Source organism: Bos indicus x Bos taurus, chromosome 10, assembly GCF_003369695.1.
Source record: "Bos indicus x Bos taurus breed Angus x Brahman F1 hybrid chromosome 10, Bos_hybrid_MaternalHap_v2.0, whole genome shotgun sequence".
Lineage (NCBI taxonomy): Eukaryota > Metazoa > Chordata > Mammalia > Artiodactyla > Bovidae > Bos > Bos indicus x Bos taurus.
The window spans coordinates 63,503,520-63,516,479 of record NC_040085.1 but is presented as its reverse complement, the minus strand read 5'-3'; the positions used below and the strand labels follow the sequence as shown (position 1 = coordinate 63,516,479).

General features: G+C 37.7%; 1 non-coding gene across 1 annotated transcript; it reads left to right on the top strand.

The window, feature by feature from the left end:
- Nucleotides 1-12,826: 12,826 nt before the first annotated feature.
- Nucleotides 12,827-12,958, top strand: LOC113900529. Its single transcript, XR_003513169.1, has one exon. It is a non-coding gene; the product is annotated as a small nucleolar RNA SNORA72 (small nucleolar RNA).
- The last annotated feature ends 2 nt before the right edge of the window (nucleotides 12,959-12,960 follow it).

Here is a 12,960-nt window from a genome sequence, read left to right as displayed (position 1 = left end):
AGAAGGAAATGGCAACCCACTTCAGTATTCTTGCCTGGAGAATCCCATGGACAGAGGAACCTGGCAGGGTACCGTCTGTGGGGTCGCAAGAGTCATACACGACTTAGCGACTACTATTACTAAAATTCACATTGGAGAAGGAAATGGCAACCCACTCCAATGTTCCTGCCTGGAGAATTCCATGGACTGGGGAGCCTGGCAGGCTGCAGTCCATGGAGTCACAGAGAGTTGGACACGACTGAGTGACTAACACACACACACACGTTCAAAATCAGCCTAAACATTATGCATTTGGGTATGGTAAGAGTAAATATTTGTGTGGTAATGAATACTGAAAATTTCCTACTAGAGATCAAAGTTTAACTTGGGTGGTAGAGAGTGAACAGTTCACTTGGTTTCATCTCAGTTTAAGGAAAAGAAAAGGATATTTTTGCGATCTGGAGTTGTGACTGAACTGCTCTATAAGCTAATCATAAAAATATGGATGTCTTCAGTTGTGTTCGACTCTTTGCAACCCCATGTACTGTAGCCTGCCAGGCTCCTCTATCCATGGAATTTTCCAGGCAAGAACACTGAAGTGGGTTTCCATTTCCTGCTGCAGGGGATCTTCCAGACCCAGGGATTGAACCTGTATCTCCTTCATTGGCAAGTGGATTCTTTACCACTGCGCCACCTGGGAAGCCCCCCAAAACATGGATAAGTAGAGGCAAATAGCCCGATTATTTGTTGTTTACCAAGCCCAATTATTCAGAGTACAAGGGACTTTTGCATGGTTCACCCGCTCCACCCAAAGAAGCAGAATACGGACCTTGATCACACCGGTTCACAGCTGCTGTGCTTCTTACTGCCCCTCAGAGTCGCTGTTGAAAAATGTCCACACATCCGAGTTGCAAGGAGGCGTCTCTGAGTAGGACAAAGCCCATCTTAGATGAAGGCTAACTCCTCTTCCTTGCAGCTGGCTTTGACCAGGGTATGCCTATTTCTGTTTTACACCCTGAGTCCTGCAGAGTACTGGTCAGCCTCAGCAGGGGGTCAGGACTGGTTCAACCCATAACCCTTTTCCCCCACCCTTCCCTGGATTTAACACATCCAGGAATTGGGCAACTTCTCAGTTTAAACCCTTGAAATACCCTCAGAGTAGCCTCCTGGATTACAAATTTCCAACCTCTGACTTTCAATAATAGTTACTGAGAGAAAGTTGAAAAGAAACAGGGCAAGTCCTGTAGCAGACTGTACCTTATTGAAAAACAATATTGCCTACGAGAGTGTTTCAACATTACTATCCTTAGTGTCTGTGGACTTTGCTCCTGTTTCAGAAGGTAGTTTGTGACTGCAATTAGGCTTAAGATGTTTGGTGAAGTTATTGCAATTGTTTTCAAATCATTTAGGTTGTAACAAGGTACTGAGTTTGAGAAAAAGTACTGCTCAATGACACCTCAGCAGCCCTTGTGACCAGCGTGATCATGTCCTTTCCTGAATCGTGTGGCTACTGCTTTTCACAACATCTGCTGCTCTTTTCCTAATTACCAGAGGGCTCACTCTTGTCCCCGCCACCAGCACCCTCAGTTTCTGTGGCCATTGTGCATTATGTTATAAAATTATAGCCCTGGACCTCTGCATCCTTCTTCCTTCCCTTTTTTTAAAAAGAATATATATTTATTTTAATTAATTTCTTTGAATGCACCGGGTCTTAGTTGCAGCACATAGGGATCTTTGATCTTCGTTGGGGCATCTTTAGTTGCGGCATGTGAACTCTTGGTTGCAACATGAAGGATCTAGTCCCCTGACCAGGGCTTGAACTCAGGCCCTCTGCAGTGGGAGTGCAAAGTCTTAGCCACTGGACCACCAAAGAAGTCCCCCTACCCCCCTTGTTTTGATTTCAAAGAATTTATCACTACTAACAGACTCCATATTTTACCTATTGTTATGACTTAGCTAACATTTATTAAGCAGGGCCCTGGGGTGTCAGATGATGAGCCATGAGGGGTTCAGTGAAAACCACCAGTGAAATAGAGAAGCTTATTACTCATAGGTCCTGGGGGAGGAATATGACCCCCTGGAAGGGTCCATGAGGAGAAGTCGAGTCAGGGTGTGGGTAGAGTGTGTCAGGACCCAGGGCGTGTCTTAACAAGGTCCTCAGGTGGACTGCTTTGGCATTCTCAGGTCAAGGCTGAATTAGTCAACTCAACCCAAAAAATTCCCGTGGTTATTGTTGAGTTGAAATAGAATATATTAAAGTTTTAAATGAACACATTTTGATAACTTATCTTTTAATAAACATTGTACCCTGCATGTAGATTAATTTGGACAATTCTCGATTACGCTGTTGGCTCCACATGTGGGGCTGGCTGCAGCCATTCCTTTCCAGAGTAATAACAATTGAAAATTGCTGAGGCTTCCTTCAAAAGCAGTTCTCTGTCTAAACTTTGCAGCACTACATAATCCTGTGTTTAAGCAGTAATTTTTTTGAAATTAATAGTTTGCACAATGACTGGAAAGATGAAGAAATAGAACCTGAGGTTGCTTCGATTCAGTCTTTCTGGGCAGCTTCTATTACAATAGTAAAACAGCATGCTAACTCTGAGGTATGGTATAATGTTCGAGAAGTGTAAATTTTGTTTCAAACATCAAATCTTTTATTAATTAGAATAATATTTTCATGTTAATATTTGTTTTAAATAAGAATACCAAGAAAATAGAATGTTACATCTGTGGTATGATTTAGTTGTCTCAGCTGTACCTTTTTAAATGTATTTTGGTTTTATTAAAATTCACTTATCAATTACTGTAATGTTATTATTTGTGTATCAGACTGATATGTATGTATAATTTCAACCCCCTTTAAAAATACATTAATGAAATTTAAAAGTAAGGACATTGTAATTTGTTCTGTAATAAATATTTCATTTTGTATTTTTATGATTATTTTTATATACATGGCATATAGATACATATACGAGATACACACATACGTACATATATATTCAATGAAAGACAATTTTTACTATCTGCACCCCTTTTTTGGCCATCATTCTTGTCCCTTTGGTCTTGCAGAAAATAATTTTGTCATTTGGTAGTGAGAAGTATTAAAAAATGATCCACTCCATATATTAAATATTCCAGATATGCCACAAATATTCACACCTGACATTACACTGAGATCTTCTACTGGCATCTCTAGTAACAAACAGTAACTTTGCAAATAATACTTTGTCCTTCCGTTAATTTTTCTAGTGATTACTAAGCCAATGGGCTATATAACAAATTGAGTTCCATTTTTAACCCCATCAAAAGACAAGAATTCTTATTATTGTAATTACTTTGTCTTTACTGGTTAAATTAACATTCAGCTATTGCGGTTGCTGTGCAATATACGATATGATTTTACCTACTGTGTGTTCAAAGTAGTCTTGTCACAGTAACAGCGTGGTAGCTTGAAAAGCCTTATAGCAAATAGGTAAATACACGTCTTTTGTGAATTAAAAGGGGTAATTATGTCAGCCTTCCTGCATTTGTGGGTGAATAGCTAAAAATAATTGAAGTAAAAATGTCAGGAAATATTTAACCTTAAATACAAGTAATCAAAACGTTGTCATAAAAAATGAGAATGACCTATCAAACATAATTTTTAGTTTCTCTTGATAGAGTAGCCACATTAGAATATGAAAACACATGCACAAATACTCTTTTTAAATTTTTCTTTCATTTTAAGCAGTCCCAGTCCCTTACACTACAGGTACAATTGCTGTAATTTTCCTGTCAAAATAGAACTTTGCCATAAAAGACCCCCAAATTATTATTTTTATTTAAAAAATTTATCTTTATGCTTTATACAAACAGAACCCAAATAAACCCTGATACTGAAAATATTTTGGCTTGCTAGAAGTACACAGGATTATGCTGTACAGGGTATGCTTATTATTGAGACTCATTTAAAAACAAACACACCAGAATTTGCAATTGAGCTTCAAAGTAGTCTTTGGTTAACTACACACTTACTCCACGATTCTGTCTTTGTGCCAAATTTTCCTGAGAATTCCTTTTTTTTCATGAACAGCCTTTAAACCATGTGGCATATTCTTCCAAATATTTGATTTCTTAAATTTAAGCCCCATGACTATAAGATGGTTGATTAAACCAGATAAAATGGTTTCTGTATTTAATACAAAGCAGCAATCATAAGGTCCATTTTCTGTCTGCAGCGTTTAAATTAGCTTTGAAGGCTTTTGCAAAGAAATTCCTCCAAATATTTTTCTTTCTGATAGCTTCACTAGAATCACTTATAGAGAAGACTAATCTAAAAGACAACATGTATATATTTGAATACTTGGAACTGGTGGTGGTGTTGATGATGCAAGCAAGTCCCATTTTTAAAAGATGGCTGAATGGATTCTAATGGCTTTTGATGTAAAACAAAGACAGTGACATAACTAAGTTAGCTGTGTTTGAGCAAGTGAAACACTTCATGTTAGAAGTCACCAGGAAACTGTCTGACACAATCAGTTTCAGGATCACATTAAATTTTCTCCAATCCTTTTCTCTTAAATTTTGCCAGGAACATTATCAGTGGTGGATCAATGACACACTTTTGCGTATATAATTATTCTCGGCCTCATTCCAAAAATGATTTGAAGAAATTAAATATAAAGGATATAACAGTATAATTAGTAAAGACCAATATAAAGGCTATGCTATGCTATGCTAAGTCACTTCAGTCATGTCTGACTCTGTGTGACCCCATAGACGGCAGCCCACCAGGCTTCCCCGTCCCGGGGATTCTCCAGGCAAGAACACTGGAGTGGGTTGCCATTTCCTTCTCCGATAAAAAGGCTAGGGTAGTACAATATGATATAGTAGGATAAAAAGATAGAGAAATTGAGGCAAAGGGAAAGTAAAGTTAGAGTAGTAAAATGATTCAATACAAAGATGACAAAAATATATATGAAAAATTCTGCACCTCTTTAAAAAAGGTCAAGATTTCAGCTCTCAGCTTCCTAGTTACCAGAGAAAAATGATCTGTTACAAGAACAATAACATATATGTGTGTGTATGAATTCACTGTCTCTCCCCCCACTTCCCCCTCTCCCTGACGCCATGTGTGTGTGTGTGTGTGTGTGTGTTTAAGAAGAAGCAGTGGGATTGGTTGTCTAACTACATGGAAATCTAAATCTAACTTTGCTATTAACACAAACTTTAAATTTCTCTGTCCTATAGTAAATGTGGGAATTTAATATTTTACTTTTCCCTATTGTGCTGCTGCTGCTAAGTTGCATCAGTCATGTCCGACTCTGTGTGACCCCATAGATGGCAGCCCATCAGGCTCTGCCGTCCCTGGGATTCTCCAGGCAAGAACACTGGAGTGGGTTGTCATTGCCTTCTCCAATGCATGAAAATGAAAGTGAAGTCACTCAGTCGTGTCCGACTCTGAGCGACCCCATGGACTGCAGCCTACCAGGCTCCTCCCTCCATGGGACTTTCCAGGCAAGAGTACTGGAGTGGGGTGCCATTGCCTTCTCCTCTATTGTGCTATCACATTACAAAAAAAAATACTTGGGTTGTAAATAATAGTGACCTACTTCCAGTTCCTAAGTCATTAATAAAACAGTTGATTTGATGCACGATACTGGATGCTTGGGGCTGGTGCACTGGGATGACCCAGAGGGATGATACGGGGAGGGAGGAGGGAGGATGGTTCAGGATGGGGAACATGTGTATACCTGTGGTGGATTCATGTTGATATATGGCAAAACCAATACAATATTGTAAAGTTAAAAAATAAAATTAAAAAAAAAAACAGTTGATATCTTTATTGGAGGGAGAGTCAAGGGAATGTATGCCATCACCTATGTACCATTCACTTTATAGGAGCTATGTCGTTTTATTGATATAAAATTCGTATGAAGATTCCTATTTCACAAATGAGGAAGCTGGGGCCAAGGTTTCCTTAAAAAAGAGATGGCTTTTGAACTGTGTCTGCCTAACCTGAAAGCCACACTATATATTCCACTGACCACGCTGTTTACTAACCCCTCCAAGGGCTTTCCTAGGAAACTATGCTGATGGCTCAGATGGTAAAAAATCTGCCTGCTATGTAGGAGTCCCTGGTTTGATCCCTGGGTTGGGAAGATCCCCTGGAGGAAGGCATGGCAACCCACTTCAATATTCTTGCCTGGAGAATCCCCATGCACAAAGGAGCCTGGCGGGCTACAGTCCTTTGGGTTGCAGAGTTGGACATGACTGAGTAACTAAGTACATACACACTAGTATTCTTGCCTGGAGAATTCCATGGACAGAGTAGCCTGGTGGGCTACAGTTCAGGGGGTCTCACGAGTCAGACAGGACTGAACAATACTTTTACTTTTTTTTTCATGCTCAGCAGCACAATGAACAGAGAAGGCAATGGCACCCCACTCCAGTACTCTTGCCTGGAAAATTCCATGGATGGAGGAGCCTGGTAGGCTGCAGTCCATGGGGTCGCTAAGAGTTGGACACGACTGAGTGGCTTCACTTTCACTTTTCACTTTCTTGCATTGGAGAAGGAAATGGCAACCCACTCCAGTGTTCTTGCCTGGAGAATCCCGGGGACAAGGGAGCCTGGTGGGCTGCCGGCTATGGGGTCACAGAGTCAGACACGACTGAAGCGACGCAGCAGCAGCAGCAGCAGTAGCAGCAGCACAATGAAGAATCTTCCTAGTTTTAGATTCCCTGAGCGTCTAATCTTTCATTTTCAGAAAGCCCCCCAAGATAACTTTTGTGCATTCATTTGAGTTTCAACCTTTCTGTTGTCATTTAACACCTAAACTCTTATTTACACAATATTTTTCTTTATACATATTCATTTTAAATTTAGCTTTAAGGAAGAAACTTTCTATTACCATTAAAAATGTAAAACCAGTATGTTTGCTAGAAACAAAAACATAGAGAAATAACTATTAAGAGATGAGTTTAGATGCCTCTAGCAAGCTCTCCGGCACTGCTGACAGAGAATCCAAAGGGTGTCCTCCTTGCAGGACTAGGGAGTTAGGAAGCTCCTCCCCCCTTGGCTGTGGGCAGTGTCTTCAGAAGGAGTTTCCTGGGGCTCACATCCAGGCCTGGAGAATGTTATCACGTCACTCACTTTTCTACTTTCAGACATCAAGATAGGCCTGGCGTGGTGGTAGAGACTCAGGCCTAGGGAAGATGAAGGAGTATGCCCACTGGTATTAGAAATCTGCAGCTGCAACTCAGTACTTTATTCATAGAGCTAATTTGGGCGAAAGGGCTAGTGCAATAACACAAAGCAAAATGTTACTATCCTGTGAGAAGAGAACAAATTATTTTCAACTCTTTTTAGCATTACTAAGATTTAAGTGCCATGATCTAAAACTTCAGATATCTAGGAAGCTAAATTTGACAATTTAAATGTTTCATTAAATCAATAAATCAATCAATCTGACATTTAAAAAAATAATTATACTGTCAAATAACTTTTCTACTTTTAGGAAAAAAATCTCAAGAAAATTTAAGAAATGACTTCCACATGTAGCAATTAGTTATGAATGGTACAGACTGTATCTTGGACAACATAAAGAAAAGCCTTCCAGAAGTTAATTGAGCTCCATTAATATTTTGTGGGTTATTACTGCATTTGTTTAATGTTCCTGTGGATTAATTTTATTTTTGTTCAATCCCACTTTTGGCAGAATATGGCTGTTCAGTCATCTTTAATATGTGAATTTTGAGTAAATGTCTTTCCATGAATAATGATAAATTGTTAAACTTTAGCAAACTTAAACACTTACACCTACTCAGTTCTATAGCCATTTTATTAAATCCCAAAGACCCATTCAAGCAATGGAGTAGGCATTCCTGCAATGTAATATACAGCTGAACATTTAAAACCAAGGGCAAATGGACAATACATATAATTTTGATAGTCTGAAGGCATAACTATCTAATAACTAGTTTCATGAAAAGGCCATTTTTAATCTTTGATATGGAAGGGAATGAACACTAACTGAATACCTATGTAGTTAGAAATTTGCATCATTCAATGCTTACAATAGCCCTATGCAGCTTGGATAAAAGTGAAGACCTCAGACGTTAATTTATCCAGGACCACCCAGCTTGTAAATGGCAGAGCCTGGGATTTGAAATCAGGCCCGTTTGACTTCAAAGACTGTATATTTCCTCTCTACCATTCTGCCTTTATGATAAATGGAAATTTTCAAAATAATCACTTGGAATTCTTGGATGCAGGCAACTCTGTTTCATCAGTACACAGGACTCACTGAAAGCTGTGGCTTTATGGGGTGAGGGGAATCTTAGCATATCAGGTCATATTATACTGAACAAAATCAGGATCAACTCTGGTAAATAGTGGGGAGCTCACAAAGCCATTGGAGAGTGAGCTCCAGAAGGGAATTCCTAAGATGAGAGTGCCAAATGCTTTAGGGTTCACTGAAGCATAATTGCAAAGAATGTGTCCTAGGATGGGCAGTAAATGCAGACCTCAGCTGTTGCAAGTTTAACAGGTTGAGCCAAAACTCTGCAGAGTGTGTCTGAAGGGTAGTGTCATGGACAGCAATAAATCTTCCAAATAGTGTTAGAGATGACGATCACAGGGCAGAAATCACCTGTGCTGAATGTGGATGGAATCACAGTTTACACAATGGACTTTTAATACACACATGCAAAACCATAATCACTAGACATTACTGATTTGTGTGAAGTGGGAGAACAACCTGCTTTACTTCATTTTTAACATTTCACTTAATGAACCAATATTAAGCTTGTTTTGTGTTTCTAGTAGCACTAGGAATACAAAGATGTAAAGAGATGAATGTCATTGTCCTCAAGAGGTTCAAAATGTTAGCATGAGAGGTGGGGTAAAATTTGCAAACTAGTATGTAAGAGCAGTGCTCTGGAGCCTGCATTTTTTGTTTTACTTACACACATATGCACATTCATGTGTATATGCATGTGTATATATCCAAATGAAACATGGTTAAGAATGTGTTCCATGGTAGTTCTACGGGATGTTAACTAAAAAATTTAGCTTATCAATTGACTGAGTATGCTGTATATTAACGTATCAGATTATATAACAGTTCTTCACATATATTTTCTCTATAGTCCTATTTATACATTTATATTTTCTTCATTGATAATGCAGAGCTAAGTCTCATATGAGCACATGTGAACATGCATTCAATAATTAGCAAGGAAGGCAGAGAGGGGAGACAGAGTGTGGAAGTGTATATTTGTCTTTAGGAATGTGTTCATATGCCTGAATATTCAGGTGGAAACTAAATATAGTAATTGCTTTCCTTAGAAATTTATATCTATCTAAATATTAAAATATTGAACATCTGGAAGGAAAAAATATTCCCTTGTATGCACATGTACATACTTACTGTAGTAGACGCTCAGGTTTCTGGGATGTTCTTTTCAGAGAACTAGACATCAGGTTTATGACCTTGTCCCTGGGATGCCCTTCTTTCCTTTGTATGCCTGGTGAACTTCAACCATCCCACCTCTTTGAATAATTTCCGTACAATGTATCAATCAGTTCAGTCGCTCAGTTGTGTCCGACTCTTTGTGACCCCATGAATTGCAGCATGCCAGGCCTCCCTGTCCATCACCAACTCCCGGAGTTCACTCAGACTCACGTCCATCGAGTCAGTGATGCCATCCAGCCATCTCATCCTCTGTCGCCCCCTTCTCCTCCTGCCCCCAATCCCTCCCAGCATCAGAGTCTTTTCCAATGAGTCAACTCTTTGCATGAGGTGGCCAAAGTACTGGAGTTTCAGCTTTAGCATCATTCCTTCCAAAGAAATCCCAGGGCTGATCTCTTCAGAATGGACTGGTTGGATCTCCTTGCAGTCCAAGGGACTCTCAAGAGTCTTCTCCAACACCACAGTTCAAAAGCATCAATTCTTCGATGCTCAGCCTTCTTCACAGTCCGACTCTCACATCCATACGTGACCACTGGAAAAACCATAGCCTTGACTAGACGGACCTTTGTTGGCAAAGTAACATCTCTGCTTTTCAATATGCTATCTAGGTTGGTCATAACTTTTCTCCCAAGGAGTAAGCGTCTTTTAATTTCAATGTACAATGTATAGTCTTCCATATTACAGTGCTAAATTGCAGGAGTTATCATGTACCATTCAAAATCAGGTAGTAGTTGTTGTCTGTCTAGTTCTGGAGTGGCATATAACAGGAGCACAGTAAAAGTTTAATATTAATTATGCATTTTCCTTGACTAATGTCTCAATTTCAACTGGATTACTTGGTAGTTTTTTTTTTTTAATTTATTTTACTTTTGGCTGTGCTAGGTCTTTGTTGCTGTGCATGGGCTTTCTCTAGTTGTGGTGAGCAGGGGCTACTCTAGTTGCAGTGGTTACTCTTGTAGATTCGGAGTAATAGGGCATGCGGGCTCAATAGCTGTGGCTCATGAGCTTAGTTGCTCCACAGTATGTGGGATTTTCCCAGACCACAGATTGCATTTGTGTCCCCTGCACTGGCAGGATTCTTAACCACTAGACTAACAGGGAAGCCTACTCAGCAACTTTTTTTGGTGTTGTTTAGGCCTTTAACATTAAATTATAAAATTAAATGTTTATTAAATTTGACATTAAATTATATGACTATTTTAAGTATAAGGGAAATATGTTAATTATGGGCCTGAAGCCAACTTATATTAAAAAGTCCTCTTGCTGCTACCAGTTAGGAAACTGAAAGCATTTACTAACCACTTCTCCTGGTGATTTCTTTAGCAAAAGCAGAGTTAGAAGCTTGACATTTGCTTTATTTTAGATCCAAAACTTTTTTTTTTTTTTTTTAAGATTATGGTCAAAGATTGAAGTTCCGTAGAATATTTTAAATATTTAGGATATTTTAAATATAAAATATCCAGTTTAACTCAAGTAATTTTAATCATTTCTAGACTTTAAAAAATATATGCTGTTCTGCAAATACCATAGAAAATGGTAAATAATAAAATATCTGGCAAAGAGGTTCTCAAGAGCCTATAGCATATGTTAATAATCTTTGCTAAGTATAACAGAAAGATTTTTAGGCTGAAATACAGAAGACTGACAACTTGTTATCTTGGTGAATCTAAGAAAATTGTTCCTCAAAAATTAGTCAATCCATCAGACTACAGAATACTGAATTGTATTCCATAACATCTGCTAAGATACCAAGTAAAATATGGTACTTAGATCCCTATTAAATGCTACACTTCTACTTCTAAAAGTGATTCACATTGTTCATTTCCCATAAATGAAAGCTAAAATTTTGAATTTTTAATTATTGCTTTCCTCAATTTTACCAATACATATAATACTAACTTTTTTAATGTGAGATTGGCATTCCTGCTTTTCACTGATGTCTTGTTTAATTCTCAACTTAGTCTTTATGAGGTAGTTCAAAAAAGCTCTTACAATTATCAAGCTATTTCTCCAATACATATATATCCAGTAACAGACTCACTTAAGTAATTTCATAACTGTTTTTATTTGTTATTTTATTATGTCTCATGCATTGCAGAGTCTGGGAGGAAAGTTACGTAAAGCATTTGGAAATAATTTAAATGTGTATTCGTATTCCAGTGAATGATTTTTTTTTTTTAAATAGGATACTTTTCCTAGTGACAAAAAAATCTTTAAAAGAGAAAGTATCGATATTTTTTTTTTGATACTTGAGTATTTTGAAGTAAGATGGGTCAGGAACACTTCAGTTAAATGTTACTTATTTTTCTAAAATGTACAAGTGACTCATTTTTATTATCACTCATGCACTGTAATAGAGAACAGCAGGTTGCTTGAAGATGCAACAAACATTCTTTGAACACTTCAATAAACAGAATGTAAACATTCACTTTAATAATGTTTCCTTTGTTAATGTAAAACCGAGTGCATTTTTTCCTTGCCTCTGGCTGAACCATGACTAGCTGAGTAGCAACAGCACAGTGCTGAAAGAATTTTTCAACAGCAATTTGCTTGTTCTAATTTACTTTTCAAGGTTGATGATCAGGATCATTATGTGGCTTGCAAAAGGATCTATTTCTATTAACTTGATCCAGTCATTCCTCTAGTTCTCATCATATTTAGTTTCCCTGGCAGTTTTAAGTGAATCAGAAGTGCCACCAGTGCTCCAGTCCTATAGTTTCATATAAAAAATGAATTCCTATATCCTTTTGAAATAAATCTGTTACACTTGTTGAGAAAGTATGTGTACTTTGAAATGAGTGACTCAGATATGAAATCTTTGCATTTTAAGTAAAAATACTCTTTCTAGTTAGTAGATCTATGCAACAATAATACCAAAGCATTATCTGTTCAATCGTAACTTTTTTTAAATCAAGAAATTCTAACTTGGCCTTATGTTTTGAGCTTGAACACAATCACCACTCACCAACAAGATTAAGAAATAAAACTCACGTAATTTAATAAATTTACATGATGTATATTCAAAAAGGTTTATTTATTTCAATGTATAATATTCTAAAAATGTAACTGGAAATAATCAAGTTTTTCTCCACATTTTCAATAAATTTCAAAATAGCTGAATATTTCCCCAATCTGCTTTCTATAAGAGAAAGTGTATTACTATAGTTCTAACATTTAAAGAGTTCCACCAAAAAAAAAAAAGCCAGCGAAGTGATTTGGAAATTCAATGGTATTAACATTATATTCTTCACACTGAACTATAAAACTGGCAAAAAAAAAACCCTTACTTCAATCACTGGCAAATTAACAAAGTTAACAATATGAATAAAATAGATCACATAGGCTTTGCTTCTAAGAGGGAAAAACCACAGAGTTTAAAAATACAGTCACTGCAAATATTCTCACTGTTCTGATTTTGCGATAATTAGGGCAGGCCAAATGTTCACTATGTTAGGACCGTGCATGTGTCCCCAGATCTAGTTCTTTACCTAGGTCTCGTTTTATAAATGCTGGTGATAAACCA